Raw genomic sequence first — 22061 nt, forward strand, 5'->3', positions numbered from 1 at the left:
TGTCCTAAATGTTATGCAACCATCTTCCACCAGAGGGAGGATCATCGCTGAAAAACGCCATGAATCTGTTAATCCTGATTGTTTTATTCTTAGTTCTTTTAAAGGCAAAGAGTTCAGTCATTTGGGAGGAGCTCAGAGTAGAATCGCTGCATAAAAGGAGCCAGCTGAGGTGTGTGCCTCCTGGGTAAGGTGTTCCAGCCAGGCACGTCCTACTGGGATAAGGCCAGGACACGCTGGAGAGATTGCATCTATCAGTTGGCCTGGGAACCTCTAAATATTTTCCCTTAGAAGCTGGAGGAAGTGAGAGGGAGGTCTGGGCTTCCCTTCTTAGTCTGCTGCCCCCCTGAGCCGACTCAGAGAAGTGGAAGAAAATCGATGGCTGATTTACCGATTTGTTATTTTACATTTTCCCTTTTATTGAAGTGGTTGTCTGCGCCGCTCTTTTCAGTGGCAGATTATTAGTTCTTGGATATTAATTTGATATATTTTAATAATATGTGAACATCTTTTGTGTAACATGATTTTATACATTTAACATCTGTTTAAGTGTTTTTCTTCTTCGTTGTCTGGAATATAACGTGTAATGTTCATAATGCGAGGTGCTGCACAGTTAAGCAGCCCGATTCATCACAGCTTACATACAGGTAGAATATCTCTGTTGCTGAAAGGGTTGCTAATCTCTGGATAAGGTTCTTATTGTGCAGTTCCAAACCCCTTAGTAAATATTATTCTGCTAAACCTTTAGCTTGAAGCATGAGTTGATGCTTACAGCAGTTTGCTTTCTCTCTTCCTGCAGTGTACAAAGGCTCAGTTAGCACCTGTGTCAACACAGTGAAATATTAATCTGCAAAGAGAACTCCAAAACAGCTCGTGCACACACAAGTCAATCATTTGACTACCAAACATCTGCTCCAGGTTATGCTTTTCTTCGTTTCCTTCCCATTGCACATAAGAAGGAAACACCACTTTTTCCATACAGACTCTCAGTAAGTCCTGCCCATGGACACAAACCATGATTACCCTTCAAAAAGAAAAGTACAGAGCGCATGCAGAACGGATTTAAGCAGCAATAATCACGATAATTCATCTAAGTTTTTCGAACATATGCAACTGTTTTTTGTTCTGATCCAATTTGTTTGTCATACTGTTTGTTCTTTAAAAGGCTTCCACATACCACAGCCTCCCTGATGATATTTGAGGATTTCTACCACAGATTTGGTTTTGCAAACATCTGCAAAAACTAAAAAGGCATCCAGAGCACCTTTGCAACATCCAACTAAGGACAAGTCTCAGACATTACGGTTTCAAATCTGACAACAAATCTGAAACAAAATAACAAATTTGACCACATTAAAAAATGAACTGTTGGGCTGATCAGTGATCAAAGAACAGTGTTAACTGCAGCGTCTACACTGGAGTCCAGCTCAGCCGATAGGAAACCATTCCCATGATATTTAAGAGGCCGTGTGTCACATGTGTAGCACACAAACAGACACAGTGACTCCACCACAGCATTACTGTTATTCTCACATTGGTGCACTCAAACAGCCCCCCTCCCCCCCGTGCACCTTATTAACATTAAGCTGATGGGGGTTGGGGGTTAGCCCTGTGCAGACCTTTTCTGTCACTTTCTGAAACAAACCATCAGCACGTCACAGCATTTCCTTTAGAGTTTCCTCTTTATTGCTCATTGAAACCTGATCGAGGTCTTCCAAGAGAAGCAGTCAGAAAACATTATGGTTACAAAGCAAATCTGAGCTCTCTACAAGATCAGGTCAGAAAGAACTTTTTTTCCTACTATGAAAGTCTTTTGTGCTCAGTGGAGCTCTTAAAAATTCAAAATAAAAATATAGTTCAATGCAATCCCCTCCTGCTTCTGCTTGCCTGAAATTGGAAGCAGTCACATCGCATATAAGCTGAAAGCAAAATCAATTTCTAAGAAATCAAAACAAAAGAAAAATCTATGCAGCTCAGACGTGCGCTCAGGTTTAGGGCCTTACCTTAGAGGAGTCAGGAGAACCAGCAGCTCGTCCTGCAGAGAAACACTAATCCGTCTGAGGGAGCAGAGTTAATGCTTCTTCTCACACTGGTACCCAACAACAGCTGATCTGAATACGAAGAGGCCAAGCACGCCGACAAAAGACCCTGCCGGCACCTCCCGTGGCTAAAGCACCTCACCCCCACACCCTAAACAACCCCCCCGCCTGATCCTGCATTCACATGGCCCTGCCTGAGTCCAGCACCCCCGACTTAGGCCATCCTGAAGCCAGGGGCATGCTGGGACGTCGCTGGTGGACATTAGCCATGGAGGAGTCACAAACTGAGCAAAGTGAAGCTCATCATGAATTGTTTTTGGACAAATGCTTCCAATAAATCTATAAATAGTTTTTTAAATCAAAATTTGAAAACAGGACCATCACCTCTCATCCACAAACACAACCAGGGTCAGCCAGCCTTCACAACAAAACCACTCTCTCCATTCTTATCAGCACAAACTGACTCACTAAAAGTCATAATTAAAAAAAATGAACTGTATTAACCTCCTAAGACCCGAACTCTTCTACGGCATGCATTTTTAATTTCCCTTTGATATTTGGGCTAATTGGGGCCTGATGAATGTAAAGACAAAGAATTACCAGATTTTTTTTTTTTACCTTATTTTTGTTTTAAGAAAAATGAGAGCCACATATGAGGATATTCGTTTAAAATTTTGATAGAACAGTAGCAGCATAATGTCGTCGTAAGTGGATATCAGGCCCTTGTAGAGCAAAATTGAATATTTTGGTCTAAATAACCCAAAATGTGATGTCCACATATGTGGACGCCAGGTCCTAGGAGGATAAACTGAATGGTTTTGTTTTTGAACTTGAATTAAATCCCAAAGTTTACAAAACTGTAGAAAAACTCGATGTTTAAAGGCAACACAACAACGCGTGCATGACGCTGAGCCCAGATCAGGACGGGGGGAGAAAAAGGTTTGGACCATTTCATCTGTACCAGAAAAATAACACAAAAAGCAACAACCAGCCTAAATCCTTCAGCCTTGCATACACAAGTTTTGGTTTTCTGACCAATAAAAAAGTGATTTTTCTACCTGCTACAGTTCAAGCAGGTCAAACCCAGAACAGAAGTCATGAACAGACACAATCACAGTTCATCCAAGATCCAGATATGAAGCCCTTTGTGTTTCTGACTCGGTGTGTTTTTGGATTAAAAACTTAGCTTTACATAAAATTTCTGATTTCAGATTTCAGAGAGACAGACTTGGATTAATTAGGAGAATGAAATGACTACACTAAACTGATTTCTTCAGTATTCCACTGCTTTGTACAAATAGACCACAGATTAAAAGTACCAGGCTGCGTCTCTTCATCTCTTAATTCAGATGGTTTTTTTCCCTACAGCCAGCTCACAGATTTGGGCAAAACTTATTTAAGACTTCAGCATCACTTCTGACCATAAATAAAACAAAAACACTACAAATATAGTTTAAGTTTAAGGGTCGGGGTAAACCTACCTACACTCTAGCTAACTCTAGCTACTTACTGTATGTGCTAGCTGGTGAGAATAATTTCATTTTAATATAATGTAACTCTTTTCTTCCATTTAATAGAACTTCAAATGTTTCTTTGTTGTTGTTGTTGTAATAAAGCAGTAGCCAAAACTTTACACCTAATGGAAAATGAAAGGTAACAAGAACAGCACTTCTATCTTATGTGGATTTCAATACTGCATTAAATTACATTTAAAACACATCATGTTGGTATAAAAAAACGATAGATGATCGTAAATGATGCACGACAGACCCGATTGCATGTTCCGTACACTATTGCGGCTGTTGACTTAGACATGCGGCTGCAGCTTTACAGCCTACACACATCATCAACAACAACAACAACAACAACAACAACAACAACAACAACAACAGGACCTAGCTCATTCTGTTTTAAGCTGGCGAGGCGTGATTGCTGATGCTGCTCAGGTGCGTGCGCATCACCCGCAGCTGCGCCGCAGACCACGCCCCGCCACAGTAATGATAATAATAATACTAATAATGCACTTTATAGACAAAAATTGCTTTTTCACAAAAAATTATTAATAATAATTAGTAAAAACAAAATATCTAGGGCTGCAACGATTCACTGAGTAATTGGAATAATTTAATTATAAACATTCTCGACACAAACTGCTTTGATATTTGGCGTAACACGCGGCTCGGTAGCGCGTCAGCGGTTCACCCACGTTTGCGACTAAAAACCAGACCTGCAACAGAAACACATTTCGGAGCAACGTGTGAATAACAAGCGTGCCAACATTAGTCTCCACTTTTAACGCAACAGCAGCAGTGATGATGACGCTGGCACAGTTTGAGTCTGCTCACGCACCACGAAGAGCGAATACCGTGTTTATGTCATGCAGCGTGCTGAAGGCTGACCGCAGCCGTCATAGCTTACATAGAAGGACAGGGCCGTGTCTAAAGGGGTGCATGTTGTGGACTAGACCAGCGGCCACCAACCCCCGGGTACCGGGCCGCGAGAGTTGAGGCTCGGGTGTGAAATTTATGGTTTTCAGGGTTTTTATCGTTGACAATGTTTCCCTGGGTCTTTTCCTGTGTGTTATCAATAAATCTTCTTTTGTTTGGTACCGGTACTGGTTTTATTTTGTTGTATTTATCCGCGAGACCTTAAAGGCCAGTCTGTGACAATATTGCCGGACATAAACCGGTCCGTGGCACAAAAAAGGTTGGGGACCGCTGGTATAGATCATATTCATTTCAAGGCTTTCGTAACATTTTTCAGCTGTAAAGTGAAATAATATTAAATAATGTATTAAATGCACTAATATTTAAAAAAATATTGAATTATTATTAATAACATACCAGCAAGCCTTCCAGGGTTTGATTTGACACGATTTATATATTGTTTTGCATTTAAGAAACAATGACACTTTAACCCTCTCAGGCTCAAATTAAGTTTTTGTTGCTAATGCACAACCAAGTCCTGCAGTGGTACTTCTGAGTAAAAAAAACTCATAAAATATGTATGTGGGGTAATCAGGTTGTTAGTTTTTAACTGTTGCAAATCGGCAACGCCTGCCTCGAGAGGGTTAACATGGCACGTATTAGTTGTTTGTTTTTTACAGATGTTGTCTGCTGGTAAACTTTAAAACATTGCCATTTCCAAAATGTAAACAATGAGCATTCATTCTGAAAAACCTGTTTTTTCTACTTTGAATATTTATTATTGCTCATTAATATGACAAAAGTATTTCTTATCCATTTACTCGATTAATCGATGGAATAATCGACAGCTGCAACCCTAAAACTACGCATGTATTAGAAAGTTTAGATAAGAACCTTTAAACTTTACTATTTATCTATTTCTCTGCTTATTTGTGTAATAAAACAGCCTTTTTTGCATTTCATAGACAGAGCTGCATTCATTCATACCAACTTCCAGTGATTTATTGCAGACTGAGACGAGCAGCAAACTAGCATAAAATGAAGAACAACTCAGTAACCTTGCTGTAAGGTTTAGTGATGAGCATAACATGTCCTTTAAAAAATATTTTATGGCTCTATCATTATGCCTGACAACGCACTTTTAATCCACTAGTCATGATTTCTTTTTTAATACGTATGCCCTCTCACGTCACCATTTCCACCAGCTTTTTAACTGAATGTGTTATCAAGTCCAAACGACCGTATGAGGGCATACGCTCACGCAGTACGTCTGAAAAACAAGAAGTAGTTACTTTAGCAGACAAAACATCACGTAGCCCATTACTAAGAAGGGCTTTTAACAACACTGTGCGAGTCACACGGTGCCGTGTGAATTTCAAATTAAGCAGGAGAGAACAAATATGACAGTTTGGGTTTTTTTCCTTTGTAAACACAGTTGTTGAGGTGGAGGATCCACTACACAGGCACACACACAGACACACACACAGTCACACTCCACAGGAATAGGAGCGCAGGCAGAAAAACAGCAGTGTCCTCTATAAAAGGCATGAAATCAGAGTCGGACTCCCACGTGCAGTTCGGAGCTGAAGGCGATTGGAGCTGCAGCAGGATTGTTCCGCTCTGCTTCACATTATGAAGGAAAGGGAGGAGGAGGAGGAGGCAGGTTAGACTCTATCCTGCTGCTGCCACCGGGATTCAATCAGTAATGTGCATTTGATGTTTGACCAATTATGTCAATTCTCTATTGTTCTCAGGTAAATGCTGCCATAGTTAACACAGGACTAGTCCAAGAAATGTAACAAAAACATAAATATGAAATGTAAAAGGTTGCTTTCACAGTTCTAACGTCAAAATAAGATGTTTGACGACAAAACTGATCAGTGGTTGGAACTATTTCACCTTCACAGTTTCCACCAGTGTTTTAACCTGAAGACAAAACACAAAGTGACACAAACACACAACACACCACAATGTCTACGTTCAGTTAAGTCAGTCATTAACTAAGCTAGTATAGCCTGCTAACAGAGACCAGTTCATTTCTTTGAGTTTATTATCTTTTAGCCCATATTGTTATTATTTCATATCTGATTGGATGAACTGTGCACTTCCAGTATTTCCTGCTCTACACAGTTATATTTGCTATCACGCTACAGTCAAGCTGCTCACTGAAAAACAGAAGCTGTTTTTGTTTTTTTGATTTTTCTACCAGTCCTTAAAAAAATTAAATAGATTAAAATAACTAAAAACACCAAGTAGGACTTTTAAGAAACTTTAATTTTAGTCAAAAGTTCAACTTGTATTCTCATCATACACTGTGCATCACTTAGCTCCTGTTTGGCATTTTGACCCACGCACAGGAACAGAATCTCATTTCTTGAAATTAAAACTAGTGCAAACACAAAGATGTTTGCACTAGTTAGGGTTAGGGTCGTTTAAACAAGATTCCATACAGCAAGTTTCAAACTATATGAAAAAGAATCTCTTGGTGGTTTTATTCCATATAATCAGGGTAAGAAGAATGCTAACATGCTAGCTCTCCATCTTCAGAGACCTAATGAGCTGAGCGCACTCTCAGCTGTACTTTCAATTATAAATAAAACTTCACGTTGTCTGTATATTCTGAAGTGGCCTCCAAATAACAACTACACACTGCACAGAGCTCTTCCACTGCAGGAACTCGAGGCAAGCACAAAGTGCAACAGTCATTTACAACAACAGCCCCTAATCAGCTCTTTCAGCCTCTTTTTTGTTTCTTTTGACACACCTGTTTGTTGTTCGACGCTCAGTATTGGCAGTTATAAACTCGACAAACAGCAGTCAGCCATGGAGGCGCTAAAACATTATCACAGCAAACAGATAGTGACATGAAATCAATCATGACTGCAGCAGCATCGCTCACATGCACCCCAGCATGCAGCTCTCATGTAAGTCATGAAATGTTGTAAAGAGGGAATGTGCAAAACCAGCCTGACGGGAAGTGACTGTATAAGCACGCACTATTATTAGCTTAAATAAATATTATAAGATATTAGAGATAGGTAATGAAGCATGTCCAACGCTGTAAAGAACCACACAGCTGTGTTAGAATTACATGTAATGAACAAAAGCCTATTATTTAAAAAACAGTTGTGACTGATTATCTTCTTTATTTCCCTTTTATAGTTATCCCAATATTACAGCGCTCCCTCGCTATAACGCGGTTCACCTTTCGCGGGCTCGCTATTTTGCAGATTTTTTTTGTGCAATTTTGCATGCCTTCTTTTTGTTTGTTTTTTAACAGCACATTGTGTTCTGCGTCCTGATTGGCTGTAGACCATTGTCAATCAATCTCGTGCCGTGTCTCCTGTACAGTACAGAACGTGTTCAGCTTGTCAAATTTACATAAATCTTCGATCGCTAGCAGTGTGACTCTGAAGTGCTGTACTGTATGTTTGTAAGTTTTCTCCCCAACAAACACAACAATGTCGACGAAACGTTTTGCACCGTCAAAGGCTCCTGCAGTAGCACCCAACAGGCAGAGGAAGATGCTAACCATCACACAAAAAGTCGGACTTCTGGACACGCTAAAGGAAGGTAGAAGCTACCATATTTCCTGGATTATGAGGAGCATTAAGTGAAACCAAAGCAGTCAGATAAGTCAAACTTTACTCAACTCATTCTTCTTGCTTCCTCCACTTCCGTACCATTGATTCATTAATGTTGACTTCTCTGGCAGCTGCTCTATTCCCATGTTCTGGACCTGAAAACAGGGTTTGATCTTTGGTTTCATTCTATAATACTGGGCTTTTTTTTCTATGAAGGTTTGAACTTTGAGAGTTTAAACACGAGAGAAAAGTGTGAAAATGTTCATGCCTGTCTGAGAAAAGTGTATAAAGTGTGTAGTGACGGATTTTACAGCCTTAAAACATCTATAATCATGTAAAAAATAAGTTGGCTACTTTGCAGATTTCACCTATCGCTGGTTATTTTTAGAACAGAACTCCCGCGATAAACGAGGGAGCGCTGTACTGGACTCTTCGGACCATAAAAACTAAAAAAAATGAGATGGCAATATTACTTGTATCCAATGATCCATGAATTCATTTTGTTTTTCTCCATCTTTATAAATTAAAGCAAAAAGCTGAGTTTTAAATCATGATGATTTTAGATGACACACAGACCTGTTTTTCCCTTTTTTTGACATGGACAAATCTTCTCTGAAATAAATATAATATATATAGTAAAAATAGTTATTATATTATATAATATGATTAAAATGTTAAAGAATTAGGTCAAAATAGGCTTCAGATTGTTTTAAATCCTTAGTTTCAGACATATTTTTTCTGCTTTTGGCTAAGAATGAAGTCAGTGCCGCTCTCCAACTACCATTAAAATATTTTACTTATGAAAGGCAGCCAATCAGAAGGCATAAAAGCAGAGGCAAGATTTAAACTTGTTTACAAAGAGAAAATGAACTAAGGGCTGCAGGAAAGTCTGGTATATATTCTGAACTGTGAATCATGAAAAGCTTTTCTGTTAAAATTAAAAAACAACAAACTGGAGCTGGAAATGTTAAAGCATTTGGAGAAAATAAATGACCATTATGAGTTTTTAATGTATACGTTCTTGTTTCAGATAAACAGTGGAACGCATTTATTGCCTTTTGATTATCATCGACTGGCAAATCTTAATGGGATTTTGCACAGATTACTTATACAGCAATATACTAAGAAAACTAATGATTCACCCATATGCACTTGTTCTACTACACTGTTTATACGGTCTTAAAAATGATACAAAAGTGTGATTGTTGGGTGAAAATACAGCAGATGGAGGTAAAACGTAAAAAAGAAGCCCGCTGACTCTTAATTGACCCTTGGGGATAAATAAAGTCTCTCCTATTCTGATTCTGACTTGATGAACATTTTCTGCAGTGAAAGGTGCAGAGTGTGGTCCGCCCCCCCCTGCATCGGAGAGTGGTCCGCCCCTCCTACATCGGAGCGTGGTCCGCCCCCCCCCTGCATCGGAGCGTGGTCCGCCCCCCCCCCTGCATCGGAGCGTGGTCGGCCCCCCTACATCGGAGCGTAGTCCGCCCCCCCTACATCGGAGCGTGGTCCGCCCCCCCTACATCGGAGCGTGGTCCGCCCCTCCTACATCAGAGCGTGGTCCGCCCCCCCTACATCGGAGCGTGGTCCGCCCCCCCTACATCGGAGCGTGGTCCGCCCCCCCTACATCAGAGTGTGGTCTGCCCCTCTGACATCAGAGCGTGGTCCGCCCCCCCTACATCGGAGCGTGGTCCGCCCCCCCTACATCGGAGTGTGGTCCGCCCCTCCTACATCAGAGCGTGGTCTGCCCCTCCTACATCAGAGCGTGGTCCGCCCCTCCTACATCAGAGCGTGGTCCGCCCCCCCTACATCGGAGTGTGGTCCGCCCCTCCTACATCAGAGCGTGGTCTGCCCCTCCTACATCAGAGCGTGGACCGCCCCTCCTACATCAGAGCGTGGTCCGCCCCTCCTACATCAGAGCGTGGTCCGCCCCTCCTACATCAGAGCGTGGTCCGCCCCTCCTACATCAGCGCCCATATTGATTTTATTTTTAAACATCTTGTTGCACAACAGAACAGCAGAGGCGGAGGGCGGGACGAACCCACGAGTTCGAGTTAAAGGAGAGATTCACCAGCTGAAGAAATTACTGAACAGAACTTTAGCACTACGCCTTCTGGTGATGGTGTTCATTAAAAAAAGAAAGAAGTGTGTGTGTGTGTGTGTTTGGGGTGGGGGTGGCTAATATCTCCTTCTGCTTGGTCAAACACGTTATTTATTCCTCATTGTGTGCGGCCACAGGCCGTAAATATATCTGTAATTACCCACGCTGCCATCAGGTGGGGTTAATGGAGAAACCATTAGCACAAAAGTGGATGAACGCAGGCATAGAGAGGAACAACGCTGCAAAGACAGTGAAAAGAAAGGTAGAGGAGAATGCTACCAGGAGCATAATTAGCCGATATTAGTCATTAATTCAGCTCCTTTTGAATGTGCCCATTAGCCTGCTGCCTACTGCTTGAACCAGGTTAGCAATTAAAACAGGATTAAACTCATTTAAAAAGGAATCTGATCTTCTTTTTCAAAAAAGTTGAGCAGGATAAGGCTAGTCTGTATTTTTCTCAGTACTTTTCCTTCCCAGCTCCAAACTCTCTGCTCTCTATTAAAGATGCAAATCTCAAGACTCTGGTCCATAATGAATGCATTCCATTAGACAGACCATAACTAGACATTCTTTAAGAGGAGTACATATATTTTCAATTTTATTCTTTTCCAATAGCTCAAATCTTTCACATATGTAATTAAAGGAGAAAGAAGAACTTCAAATGTTGAAATTTCCTCTACATTACGAAAGTTTATGGTTCACAAACGCAGACAAAATCTATTTTAACTCCATCAACTGCATTAGCTGCAGAGTACATTAGACCACGCTCTCTGCAGAGCTCCTAATGACATTATTGTTCTGGATTATACTTTTGAAATATTGATCATATTCTAATAGTCCACTTTTCAGTTTAGCACTCAATAGATCAGAAAGAGCTCATTAGAGGTTTCATACTGCAGAAAATAACATTTCCATCTTTATTTTGATCATAAATCAAGTTTGAGTGCGATATCAATACTGTGAAAGGCTCCATCCACAGAGTAATTAGCACAGCCATCAATCAGAAATACAATTTGGCTTCATTAACGTGACTGCATTCTGCCATTCAGACATGAATCACTTAATGTTCTTAATGCTCTTCATGTCTTCATTCAGATATTCCCACGACATCAACACGAGACATTATTTACCGTTTTAGTAAAGAAGCTATCACACTGTCTGAACATGATAATTACAGAGGCCAAATACTATAAACACTTAAGAAGAACATATAACACTGTAAGTAAAGAAGTCATTAAGTTGATTAAGATGTCCATCAGCTGTGCAATAAACTGTGACTCTTGTGTTGTTCACGTCACAAAGGTGAGCTGTCACTGTTAGCTCTGCGTACGTCCTATTTCCATGTTGAGGATAATTTATTACGAGTAACTAATGAACTTACAGCTGCTGTGCTGCGGCCGTAAATGTGAGTAATTCTCTTGCTTATGGAAGCTTATGGATAGTACTGCTTCCAGAAAAAGCACAAAAAACTATTTTCAGCTGCTGAAAAAAAAAATCTAATTATAGTCAGAAACTGACCTGAAAACTGTCTTGTGATATAAAGCTTTAGTAAACTGTATCTTACAGATATTTTCTGTCTTTAATACATATGAAATCGTAGAGAAGTATGAATATGGGGGAAATGGACAAGTGTGAGGATTTGACGAGGGCTGAATTGTGCCGGCTAGATAACTGGCTCAGAGGATCTCCAAAACTACAGCTCCTGCTGATTGGTCAGTATCTATCAAAAGAGGTCCAAGGAAGGACTGGTGGTGAACCAGAGACAGAGTCATGGGCGGCCAATTGATGCATGCAGGGAGCAAAAGCTGGCCCATGTGGTCTGATCCAACAATGAGCTACTGCAGCTCAAATTCTGAATGACAAGCAAGACAGACCCAGGACATGACGGAGAGGTTATATCTCTCGGATGGATGGATGGATGGATGGATGGATGGATGGATGGATGTAGGGCTGCTCTATTATGGCAAAAATGATAATCATGATTATTTTCACTGAAACTGAGATCTCGATTATTTGACGATATTTATTTAACAATAACAATGTATTGAATAATGGCTTTAAAGATTGTCAAAAATAGTATAAAATAGTGTGCAAATACTGATAACAGTGCAAAAGTTTGCAATATAAAAAATAAATGAAAAATGTAAACATCTATGTTTAGTGAACTTCAAAATACTGCATAATATTTATGCATACAAATAACCAAACATCAAGGCAAGCTGTGTAGCCACACAATGCACAATTGCATCAAACTGACATTGAGGTATGTCAACTAAAGTTGCTGCTCCTTCATTGTTTGATCGTATGTCACTTTGTGAGCGGTCTTCAAATGATTGAATAAATTTGTAGTGTTGCTCTGTGGTGCAGCTACGACACCGTAGCAAAGTTTCCACACTATGTCTACTTGATCCATGTCTGACCCCGCGAACCCGTAATGTTTCCACACCACTGAAGTCGTTTTACCTCTCTTTTCAACCAACAGCATTCTTTCTTCAGCAGCCATTATCCTCTCCAAATAACTTCTGCTTAGCTTTCCGAGCTTCCTCTTAATTGTTGTGACGCGTGTTCGAATCGCAGAGAGGTGCGCTCGTTTTACCACACGGAGCAGCGCGAGAGTAAAGCACGAGGGAGGTGCTAATAATCGACTCAGTCGTTTTTAATGATCGTTGAAAGCCCAGATCGTAATTTAGATTAAAATTCGATTAATTGAGCAGCCCTAGATGGATGGATGGATGCGTCACAGTTTGGCGGAGACCAGCTAGGGTGCCCATCCTGACCACTGTCTACCACTGAAAAAGCCAACACAATGACCACGTCAGAACTAGACCACAGCACAATGGAAGAGGATGTCCTGGTCTACTGAATCATGTTGTCTTTTAGGTCACGTGGATGGCCGGGTGTGCATCGCTTACTTGGGGAACACCTGGTACCAGGGTGCATTATGGGATGTTCTGCTGGGAAGCCTTGGGTTCTGCCAGCCATGTAGATGTTACTTTGACATCGACCTAAGCAGTGTTGGAGACCATGTACAACATGATGTAGACCATGATGGCTCTGGCCTCTTTCAGCAGGATAATGCATCCTGCCACAAAGCACAAGCTGTTCAGGAATAGTTTGAGGAACACGACAAAAAGTTTTAAGTGTTGACCCAAATTCCCACATCTCAATCCAATCGAACATCTGTGGGATGTGCTGTACAGACAAGTCCGATCCGTGGTGGCCCCACCTCACAACTTACAGGGCCTAAAGGACCTGTTGCTAACATCTTGGTGTCAGATACCACAGCGCACCTTCAGGGGTCTAGTGGAGCCCATACGTCGATGGATCACCACAGCACAATATTAAGCAGGTGGTCATAATGTTACACCTGATCGATGTAAAACGTGTTTGGTGATTCTGGAGTTTAGTTTTGGGGTTTGTTGTATCAATTTTACACAATAACCAATGACAATGAAGTCTTGCAAAACTTTACCTTCAAAAAATAAACATTTGGTTACAGGGTGTCAATTCTGGCACCTCTCAAACTTGCTTTACCTTTTCCAGCACTTTTGATCCCTTAATTTTATAAATGTGAAAATTTTAAGCCAAACTTTTTCGCTTTGCTTGTTGCCTGTGGTTTTTTTTTTTTTTTCACTCTTTAAAAATCATCATGGATCACAGTTAAAATAGCAAAACTGTACCAACTTAATGTCTATAACCCAAGTATTCAATTACATTTTAAGAAGATCCAATTTTTCTCAAACAAATGTCTGGAACATCGTAAGCTCTACATGTAATATGATTCAATGCGATATATTTTGAAGTACCCTTCTGTCATTATATCGATGTTTGTAGTCAACAACAGCTGTCAAATAAAGCAAAGAAAACACTTTTCAACAATATTTAAATGATGTTAATATTATGTAAATATTAATTGTAACAATGACCAGGAGAGTGCTCTAATAACTTTAAAATGTATTTCCTCCGTTTCAAGTAAAATAAGATTTGCATTCATAAATAACATTTTTAAAACAAGTTGAAAACGTTTCCCCTTAACGGCATTTAATGTATAAACCATCTCGGCTTCCCCGACAAACCAATGTGTAAATGTTGTCTTCTCACAGAGTTTTCAGTTTTCGCACACGCTCTGAATAATGCATTGCATGCCATTGGTCTGTGCTGTCTATGAACATACATACTGTAAAGACAAAGGCAGAGGCTGTGCAGATTAAAAAAAAGAAAAAGCATATATTACAATTTGCCTGATGAGGCATTGATGGACATGTCCATTGAGACTCTGGACGTCTGCAAGACTGTGAATCAGATCTTACCAATGACACATAAAAAGACTAGAACTAACATTGAAACTAACAACTTGTGATAATTTGGTGATATATAACATATATAATATACAATAAAAACTTCAATTTCAATTTTAATTAGAAAACACAAAAACTATAATAGCTCTGGTAAGCACATCCTTTGTAAGATGAGGAAAACTACTCCTTTTATACTAAATGGTATTGGTTTATGTCAGTATATTCCAAAGGTTAAAAGCCTTGATATCAGATGCACCTACCTGGGATACTACAGCATAGCAACGATGTGGAACTTACTGAGACAGACACAAGCATTACATTGCATCATTATTACTGGATGTATATTATACTTCTTCTCCCTCAATCGACTGGACTACAGAGACGACTGCTTCCAGCAATCATTTCTAACATATTTTAGCTTCACTTCTGTGCAAGTGGGTGGAAATTATGAAGCAATGATGATCTCCTGCATTTCTTCTAATCCATCTGAAACATTAATGGGAAACTAAGAAGCTGAAATGTACATTTGCTTTTATTTACGCCTTATGCAAATAGATGACGAATAAAAAAATCCCACCTCTGCACAGTTGTTCTTAAATTCACTAGTTCATTTTTTTTTAATTTGTTGTATTTCTATTTGCATTTTTTTTTTTAATTCGTGTTATTTTCATTGCCTCCCACCAGATGACCTTTGATGACCTTTCCATGTGACTGATAGAAGTCACATCAGATTTGAAGAAATTTAATGCAGTCATCAGGAAACCATCAATTTTTCCTAACAATGAGGTTGCCAACCTATGTTTACTCTCGTGTGACTGAGTTGCTGCTTTACAGACTTTACAGTCAAAACAAGGTAACACAAAGCTGTCTCATACACTTCCAGGCCACACTGGACTTCAATTAGTACATCAGTAATCACAAGTAACCTTCAGCAGCCCTTCTACATCCACAATATGCTACAAACATTAGAATAAGAAAATAATCATTAGCTAATAGCAATTAAAAAAAAAAAAAATCAATAAATCTATGCTACATTATATTTATCAATGAACTGATTTATTTAAATGTTCAATTAACATCCATAACTGGGTTTGACAATCTTCAAAGGTTGATTTTTTATGTTATTTTAAATTCTCACTAATTCTAATTCTCAGTGTATTTCAGGTCCCGACAGAAACTTACTGGATAACAGTTTTCTTTGATGAAAATACGCTAAAACATTTGCTCTTCACTAATGTACACACCTGAAACTCTCCAGATATTCCTGCAGAATAAATGCGGCACAGCTGTCATTTCTTTGTAAACATTATTCATTTCTTTACCACACAAATCCTCCGCTACCTCGTCGTCCTCCTCGGCTTTCTTTATGACTAAATAGAGATTCAGCCATCTGTCACCAGAGTCACATGACATCATGCGCTGGTCACAATCGCATGTGTGCATGGAACAACAGCAATTATTCAGCCTGTTGAGCTGCTGAGTGAGTCGCAGCATTTTCGAGAACATCAATACACTGGTGTTATTCACCGGACTAATGAGCCTTTTCATTAGAATCACACATCACTAGAGGATGACCCATGCAGCACCCACCTAAGGTCAACTCAGATAAACATATATAGTGTCTGAGCATGCAAACAACAACCAAACCTTTCAACAGTTATCTGTTCAGCACCAACACACCAGCTGCCTCTCTTATACCTGATTTAGACTTCTGCGAGGATCTTTGTAGAGGCTACAACTACAACTAGGGCTGGGTCATATTATACCTTTCATGGTAATACCAGTACAATGTTAGGCAATGATAAGAAAGTGAAATAAATGTGCATGCGCAGTGCCTTTGTTTTCATACGCACATTGCAGAAAAAGCATGGTGGCGACGGAAAATGAGAAGGGCGAAAGCAACAGATGAACCAGAATTGGTTTGTAAAAATGGTGCAACCTCAGTGGTGTGGAACTGGTCTGGCTTTCGTCCGTCAGATACACAACAAAGCACAAGTTTTTGTGGTACATGCAAGCGGGCCGTCGTGGCGAAGGGAGGAAAGACGACAAACCTATTTCATCATTTGAAGCAGAAGCGCTCGTTGGAGTACAACAACTAATAAAGTTGTGGAGTTGTAAAAGTATTTTGCCTCGCATCAATTATATCATCAGTTATATCGTTATCGCAAATTTTCAAATATATATATCGTGATAAATATCTTTGGCCATGTTGCCCTGCCCTCGCTACAACGTAACCCACCTAAGCAGCCAATATCGTTCCAGGCAGTTATGCTTGTGCTGGGAAATTGCGCACACGTGCACATGAATACCCATTCATGTCTGTGTTGTAGGGGTCTGTTATATTCTAGGAATGTAACATTCTGCGATTATTATTATGAATCTCACAATAATACAAGAGTGAAGAAGAGAGAAAAGAAATTGCCTCGATGGACAAGTAATCACCATCAATGACGATGACAATCATCAATCTCCCGATGTTGTCCGTGTTTGCCCATGAAAGGGTGTGGAGGTGTTTTTCCCACTGAGAGAGTTCCCAGAACGGAGGCATCCTATCAACAATACTGCAGATTGAGCACAGTGGTCCTGATCAAACTAATCTCCCTACAGGAGATCTTCAAAATGGACTTACAATGCTAATATTGGTTAGGATGTGCCCTTCAATATGCCTGCTGTTCCCTCAACTAGCCTCACTAACCAAGATATTAAGTTAAAGTGCTTGATGTGAAGTGTGAAATGGTTCTGAGGCGGCCGTAGCCAAACGCAGTCATCAGGAATTCCAGACACATTCTTGAAGGATTTTGGAAAATATGTTAATAACATTTTTCCTCCGCTTCCTGGATGGGAATGGGAGTGTCAAGTCAGTGAAGGCAGCAGGAGCAAAGTCCTACTGCTGCTAGCTCCTCTCACACACACACACACATATATTGCACAGAGAACCTTCTAACAAGTGATGAATAATTAAATGCTGCTTTTTAAAAACACACAGGAGAAGAGTTCACCTGTTTTATTAAAAAGACAGAGATGAGAAGCAGGGTAAAAGAGACGGTGGGCAGACAGAGACACGAGCAGCCAAAAGGTCAGACTTTTTAAACGCTTACTCCAGTTTGTCTGGGAGCTCTCCTCTGTAACAAACACAGAGGACAGCGCAAACAAAAGAGAAACTGACGACATGGTTCATCGGACAAATGGCAAACTGGACAGTGTCTCTGGGAGGAGGCAGCAAGATTAGAAGGAAGCAGAAGTGGCCAAGCGTTTAAAGAAGTAACAGCTGTCACAACGGGATCCCAGAGGTAGACGCCATAGTTTTCAATATCATACTATGACAAATACAGGCTTTTTTTGTGAGCCCTTTTAAAGCTGTTCAACAGTTTGAATTTAAGTGTGAACATCCTAGGTTGGGAGTAAGCTTTTTTCCCACCCAACCTCTGGACAATATCTGCAGAATCAGGTTGTCAAAGCTGTCCTTTGCTACATGCAGCAGTCCACCTGCGTAGAGAGCTGCCTGGCTTTAGGATGCAGGATACAGAACCAAGGACAACCACTACCGAGCTGTGAATCGGCTGGACCTGCTCTGTTCTTGAACCTCAGCTTCATTCCAGGATAGGGATGAGTTTCTGCTCTAAGTTAATTGATGCGTTCCAGATTGGGTCAGGAGTTGGAATTTACAAGTTACCACCTGGAAGCTATCGTGTGTTTGAGACTCGCTAACCCATATGAAGAGCACTGACCAGGCGCTGAATGTGCTACAGCTGTGGACAAATGAACAAGTACTGCTAGTGATGCATGAATGGCTCTACCTTTGCTAAGAAGCAAAACAAATCGTGTTTCTGGTGCCTCTGGGTGCACAAGGCAGACTAGAGGATGGGCAGTAATGCTGTTGCTGTATCAGAGCTAAAAAGGAGGAGATTTAGACAAATTTAGGTTTTCCCTGACTTACAATCATGAGCTCTGGGGAAATAACTGGAAGAACGGGACTAAAGAATCCTGAGGAGAAACACAGGATTTCATGTGGCCTCAGAGCGCCACAGGAGGAGATGGGCATCTAGACTATGTTGAAGAGCTTGTTGTCCTGCCTGGATGCCCATCCAGGCTCCAGGTAAGTCACAACAAAAAAAATACAAAGCTGAGCATACTGCAAAAAACACTTGATCCTGCAGTTCCCCTCAGCTCAACATACTCCCAGGTATTTTGTTTGTTTGTTTTTTTTAAAGAAAAAAAAATCCCATCTTGACTGGTGTTGTGTTGGGACCACTAGCACCTAATCGGCTCAGGTCCATTTGTGTTACTTGTTAGTGTTTCAGATCAGGTAGCAGTCCCTGGTACTTTTTTAGTATTTGCTCGGCTGGAATCACAAGTGATCCGAGTCGATCTGAAAATGTGACATCAACAGACTGCAACAACTGACCCATCAATGATGTCACTCGATGAGTCATGAGAGTGGCTTGTTCCCAAAAATCAAAACTGCTCATTTTGAAATTCGGCAACGATAGAAACGGCTGCACGAAGACCGACACCATGGTCACCGACTCACAAACACCCAGACGTCCTCCATTGTTCCGTTGCGTTTGTTTCGCAAGCAAAGACATCACAGGACTTTCAGCTGTGATGACCCAGGCGCACTGAGGTGGTCGCTCAATCATAATGGAAAACAACAGAGACCGAGCAGAGTCGAGTCACGCTGAGAAGGTACTAGTGGAAAAGAGGCACAAGCGATTCCTCAGTCCAGAGCTTGAAGTGGACACAACATGTTGGCCCAAATACGGAACAATTTTTTGTTGCACTGCCCCCAAGTGGCCAAAAGAAGAAGAAAGAAAATAATAAGTTTAAATTTAGTTTAAAATTTTTTTTAAATATTAACACAAAGCAGCTGTGGTTGAACTTTATACCTGAAATAAAATGTTTCTCCCTTTCATAATCTTTATTCCACCTGTGTGATATTTCATTTATCCCAGTCCAGGTTAATCTGGCCACACCTCTGGTTACTGGTAGTGAACCAAGTTGCATTTTCGTTCTCCAGATCCTCCCCAAGTCTGTTTCAGATGAACCATGAACCACTGAGGACAAGGGCAGCAGCTTCAGAACATTTATCCATTCACAGTGCAGCCAAACCAGAGGTCAGTGGGCACATGGTCATAAAAAAGAGACATTTTAACAGGCTCAGGCAGCACTATGCTTTAATATTCAGACTCTCACGTAGATAAAATAAATAAGACGCTATCAATAATACAATATGCACGGTCAGCCTTATCATACCGATGTATCTATGTCTTCATTATTGCCTGCAGATTATATTCACATTAACTGTCTGATACAAACTGTCAAATTACTAAAACAGAAAAAACTAAAATAAGAAACATTTTTCATTTATTCAAAACTAGAAAAAATAAAGAGCAGTGCAATTTACAGGAAGAAAATGCTTAAGCAATTCAGATAGCTGCAAATTAACTTTATGTCCACGGACAGGCTGTCTGTAACTCAGTGCCTTACTTTATAACAAAGCCTCATATTATAAAACAACGACAAAAACGTGTCATATATTTGACTAAAAAATCGTTTTGTGGTTGTTTTTAGTGGGCTAGCACTCCAAATGTACTCGAAGTTCAAGAGCTTCAAATATGAAATAAAGTTTTTAGCTTTATTCCGCCTCTCGAGGTTAAAGCTAAATCTCTCCCTCTCCTTTTAAATGATGAGAGTAGCTGTGTGTTGTGTTCGTCACGTACGCGGGGCTGTGATATTGTTAGACTGGCTGAAGGTGCGTTAGTGCGGGAGAGCATAGTTCAGGTAATCCTGTGGTTTCTTTCTTCGGGTGGCCTGTTTTCTTTCTAACTTTGCTGCCGTTTATTACAGTAAGTCATTTACTGTGTATTAGGAGCGCGCTGCGGTGGTCTGATGGAGCCGGTTACGTCTACAGCAGCTGTGCGTTCTTTTTTATTTAAGGATTATGCATCCACGCAGAAACTGGGACGATGTTCGTGACCTTAGGATTTGAATGTTATTCAGTGTGATACAATGTGTGACGGCTCCATCGAGAGGCACACTGCGAATTCAAAGTAATAGCACGAAGAAGTGGAAGGTGATGTGTGTGCGCGCACAGGAGTAATGGTGGTGCGTGTGTTTGTGTGCGTGTGTGTTTGGGGGGGGGTCTGAACATGGCTCAGAGAAAAAGAATGTCGCTCAATTAGACCTTATCCACCAATCAAGTCGCATGGAGGTGACTTAGGCACACGCGCGCGCTCGATCACAGACATAATCCACGACAGGCAGCATGACACGTCAGTAACATCAGAGATTTGAAATGTTGGCTGTGATCCCTCCTGAGTCACATCACAGCCCGCTGCTGCTGTATCTGCCACACGGAGTACAAACCTCCCTTACCTGCGTCTCAACTTCTGCTCGCTGTTACTTCCACTGTTCTGCTGTTCTTGGCCGCAGTCGCTCTATATCCTAATCCAGCGGATTTGGAAACCATTCAGAAATCCGTTCAGAGTCGAGCGGAGAGCTCAGCGGAGGACGAAGGAGCAGGTGGCATCGTCTCCGGTCCAGAAAGCGTGCCTGTGTGTAGTGTTTGTGCGTTTGGGGAGAGACGCTCCACGTTAACGGCTCAGTAAATCTGTCCTCACACGACGGAGCGACGAGGAGAGCCAGGTGGTTGAGCACGAATCCCGCGCTGAGGTTGCCGAGCTTTATCGGCCGAGTCCAGCCTCAGAGCGCTGCACCCTGTCTGGGTAGGAAGCGCGGGGGCGCTGCGGCTGTCAGATCCGGTCTCTGTCGGTTCGCCACACGCTCGTGAGCAGAGGAGTACCGACGGTCCCTCCTTCTCTCTGCTCCTCCTGAAAAATAAGGGGAGATGGGCAGTCTTCAGCAGCCCCCACCCCCTCCTGTTCCCCGACGTGAGGACAAACTCCGCCCTCCCCACACAAGCTCAACCAATAGGAGCCCTCTCGCTGTCTCTCGGCCACACAGCCTCTCTCTCTTTCTTTGGCCGATTCGGCGACACAAAGGCTCCGGCTCCTCTCCAGGAGCCGCCTGCACGTATTCATCCTCTAAAAGGAGCAGACAGTACTCAGCCATACTCATTGAGCCGCACAACCACTTATGTCATCTGACCAAAGCACAATAAAGGGATTTCACAGCGTTTTAAAACTCACTTGCAACCTGTAGCTCAATTCAGTGCACAAGCATTTGACAAAAATAAACCCTGGAAGCAGATTCAACAAGTTCTGTCAGGGAACATCTGAAGAGCAAGAAGATACACAAGTGCAATATGAGATGTAATGCTCTGCTCTCTCTGGATTTTCTAAGACTTTATCTTGAAATGCTTGGCGTTATCAGCTCAGTGTTGTTGGTATTTCTACATAAACTAGCTTTCTGTTCAGAAAAATGAAGCCAAGGGCCTTAAACTTGTATTTATTTGTAGGCCACCAGATGGTAATAGCTTTGGTACAAAAGTTCTACAGAGGTCTACGGGGAAAGGGCTTCTTCTTGACCTCTGTAATCGCTTTGCAATGTTGCAGCCCCTTCCTTGTCTTGTCTTCTTTGTCACTTTGGGTCATACCAAATAAAAAATGCAGTCTAATTTGTTAATGTTGGTCATGTTTCAAAAAGTAGGATTAGCC

General features: G+C 41.2%; 1 protein-coding gene across 1 annotated transcript in view; it reads right to left on the reverse strand.

Moving 5' to 3' along the window:
* Positions 1-21261, reverse strand: part of large2 (LARGE xylosyl- and glucuronyltransferase 2) — a 117967-nt gene extending 96706 nt beyond the window's left edge. The window contains exon 1 of the mRNA XM_063469831.1: positions 20821-21261. The gene's annotated coding sequence lies outside the window, so the exon portion shown is untranslated. The remainder of the gene's footprint in view (positions 1-20820) is intronic.
* Positions 21262-22061: the final 800 nt, after the last annotated feature.

The sequence above is a fragment of the Pelmatolapia mariae genome, linkage group LG1 (genome assembly GCF_036321145.2).
Source record: "Pelmatolapia mariae isolate MD_Pm_ZW linkage group LG1, Pm_UMD_F_2, whole genome shotgun sequence".
NCBI classification, from domain to species: Eukaryota; Metazoa; Chordata; class Actinopteri; order Cichliformes; family Cichlidae; genus Pelmatolapia; species Pelmatolapia mariae.